A 3,527-nucleotide genomic window follows, 5' to 3' on the forward strand; every position below is an offset into this window, starting at 1 on the left:
CGGCCAAGCATGAAATACTACAGCTTTGTAGCAAGGATAAGAATTTTATTGGACTTTTCACTTACAAGCTGTGCTACCAAAAAGAATAGGATGAAATTTTTAAAGTGTTTTTAAAAATCTACCAACATAAAATCCTATATCCAGTGAAATTATTCTTTAAAAGTGAAAGAAATAGACTACCTCAGATAAAAATGAAAATTCATTGTCAGCAGATGTGCTCTGCAAGAATTGTTAAACTCTTCAAGGAGAATAAAACTATACAGGCCAGAAATTTAGATCTATATAAAGAAAAGAACATGGGAAAAGAAGCCGAAGATAAAGTATCTTTGCTTTTTCTTAATTGACTTAATAGACAGCTCCTTGTTCAAAGCAATAGGCACTGAGTGACAACTGCACATGGGTAAATAACGTTGTCAGGCAGATAATTAGATAAGGGTGCTGGGAAGGGGCCACAAGGCCATAATCTTTTTTATAAAGCTCCACAGCTAGCATCATACTCAACACAGAGAATGAAAGGTTTTTTTCCTAATATCACAAATAAGTCAAGAATATCCACTTTCACTCTTCGATTGGACATATTGGAAATCCTAGCAAGAGAAATTGGCAAGGATCAGAAATAAAGGATATCCAAATTGGAGAAGAAAAATATTTCTGCTCATAGATGACAAGATATTTTATGTAGAAAACCCTAAATATTATACAAAAAGTTGTACTACCAAATTCTTGAAGTACCCCATAATATACTAGCAATGAACAAATCATAAGGGAAATAAAAGCCAATTCTATTTAAAATAGTATTGAAAGAATAAATTTGACCAACAAAATGCAAGACTAGTATACTGAAAATCAGAAAACTTTGTTGAAATAAATTTAAATTGTACATTTACTGACTGGAAGACAACTTTGCTAAAATGTCAGTTTTATCTAAAGTGATCTACAGAGTTATATGTAATGCATATAAAATTCCCAATGGCTTTTTTTTCCTTCCAAGAAATAGTGAAACTCAGGCTAAAATCCATACAGAATCAAGAGACTGAGTAGTCAAAATACTCCTAAAAAGAGCAAAGTTTAAGGACTCGGATTTCATGATTTCAAAACTGACTACAAAACTACAGTAATCAAAACAATGAAGTATCAGCTAAGGGATAACATAGACAAACGGGATGGAATATAAAACCCAGAAATAAGTCATTGTAATTGATTTTCAACAACAATTTCAAAATATGGCAGTGGGAAAAGTCATTCAACAAATGGTGCTGGGAAAACTGGATATCAACATGAAAGAAAATGAAGTTATCTTTTTATATTACATACAGAAATTTACTTCAAATAAAATCAGACACAGATGTGAATCAAAACTATAACTCTTAGAGGAAAAGATACGGGAAGTCCTCATGACACTGGAGTTGGTAATTTTTTTTTTTTTTCAGTTTGACATTTTATTCATTAACTTAAAAAGATGAACAAAATGTATTTCAGATCTTACTAAACCTCCTGAAACACGTTTACACAGAGGACAAAGGAATATAGGATTTCAAGTAACTCATGGTACAGTCCACTGTCCATTTAAAAATATTCTTCTTTCCACAAAAAATTTTCATTGAAGGACAAAAAATTCTTTCTTGTACACTGCATAAAAACTAGATAAAAACTTCCAACGTACGCTTATTTCAATGTCAAGTTTGATGATGAAGATGGAGGCACTGATGTTCACAGTTCCATTAAATGATGCGGGCAAAAAGCTTATTCCCCTCAGGTTCAAATTAGAAGGTTCCAACTCGTGGCCCTTTCAGTGGCGTCATGTGCTGGAAGCTCACACCAGGTCACTTCTTCTTCTTTCCTTTTCCTTTTTTACTTCCCTCTCCTTGTTGAAGGCTTGGATCACCGCCTCCTGCTTTTTGTGTCCTTGTTTTCAGTTTGGGTATCATTTCTGCCACATACAGCATTACTGACTTACGTGATGGGAACTGCACGAGACAAAGGCTGCCATCTTCCTGTTTGAGCTGGACCCGGACTCTGCCTTTGTACTGAACATCACGATTCCATTCTCTAGAGTACATTTTATTTTTCTCCAGAAGCACATTAAGTCCAACTGCTGAGCACACATCTTGAATTTCTGTAGCTGTAGGATTTTCAACAGCCTTGCTGACGGGATCCGCCTCCCCTCCGCGATGGTCTTCTTGTTGTTCAGGTACGCGGGGTAGATGCAGATGAACCTGTCCTGCTCGGCCGGGGACCGTGCGGCGGCGCAGGCCATGGCCGCAGAAACTCGCACCGCGACTCCGTCACCTGGAGTTGGTAATTTGTTGTATATGATAAAAGCACAGACGACCAAAAAAAGATATATTGGACTTTATAAAAATTTAAAGCTTTTGTACATGGATACTATAAGAAAAGTGATGAGACACCGCTCAGAATGAGGGAATATATTTATAAATCATATTTGATAAGGAATTAATATTCGGAATATATAAATAATGCCTCCAACTCAACAACAGAAAAGTTCTGGACAAAAAATTTATAAAGTATACAAAGAAACAGGAAAGTATTCTGTGGTCACGGGGAGAAAGGCATTAGATGGAAACCATATATAAGGATGCATAGACATTGGAGCTGTTAGAGTTAAAACCAACAAAGTTAAATATGCGCAATGAGCTTTAGAACACCATGAACACAAAGCTAAAGGAATCAAAAACAACACATAAACTAAGTGAGAAATCAACAGAGAAAAATTATAGAAAGGAACCAAACAAAATTCTGCATTGTGAGTCTCCCCCAGATTTGAACAGGCAGAAGAAAGGATAAGAGAACTTGAAGATAAGGCAATTGATTGCTTCTTGACAAGTTGGCTAACACAAAGCTACAATAAGGCAATTGATAGTATCCAGTCTGAGGAGCAGAAGGAAGAATGGTGTGTCAATTCTAAATTCTCCTACATAGCTTTCATTACTGCCACAAGGGAGATAACCCGTTGTATTGTCAGTCCTCTCTGTCTTCTCAAACGTTTCTATTTCTTGGAAACAATGCCAGTTTTGATGAAGTACTGGAAGAAGGAAGAACATCCCTGCTGGCCAACACCAGAAAGTCTATATTCCTGACTTACTGCCCTTTATGGTCCCAGCATTGTGGAAGCTGGTAAGACCTAGAAAATGCTATGCCTCAGTGATGTGTTACGACTGTGCCCAGAATGCCTTAAAATACATTTCTTCCTGACACTGTTCTTGTGAGTGGACGCTGAGATTGAGATTCACAGGCAGCCATTTACCTAAGTACAGAACATTTGCTTTGAACAGAAAAATCTCAAATTCTGTTGTTACAAACACTCTCTGACTTAACATAAGTGTGCCCAGTCTTTTTCTTCTGTACAAATACATTGAGTTTTCTAGCCTTTTCCTTTAACATCTCTCTGAAAGCTAATAGCCCTTTTGATTCTCTTGCAAGATCTACAATTTATCCTGTTGTAATAATGGCAGATTCTCTGCTTAAACCAGTTCCTCAGGAAAAGCATTGTTTTTTCTAGACTCAAG

The 3,527-nt window shown here is 36.4% G+C and overlaps 1 pseudogene; it reads right to left on the bottom strand.

The window, feature by feature from the left end:
* Positions 1-1,413: 1,413 nt before the first annotated feature.
* Positions 1,414-2,283, bottom strand: LOC138847161 (signal recognition particle 19 kDa protein-like; annotated as a pseudogene).
* Positions 2,284-3,527: the final 1,244 nt, after the last annotated feature.

This window comes from Oryctolagus cuniculus, chromosome 1 (genome assembly GCF_964237555.1).
Source record: "Oryctolagus cuniculus chromosome 1, mOryCun1.1, whole genome shotgun sequence".
In the NCBI taxonomy this organism is placed as follows: domain Eukaryota; kingdom Metazoa; phylum Chordata; class Mammalia; order Lagomorpha; family Leporidae; genus Oryctolagus; species Oryctolagus cuniculus.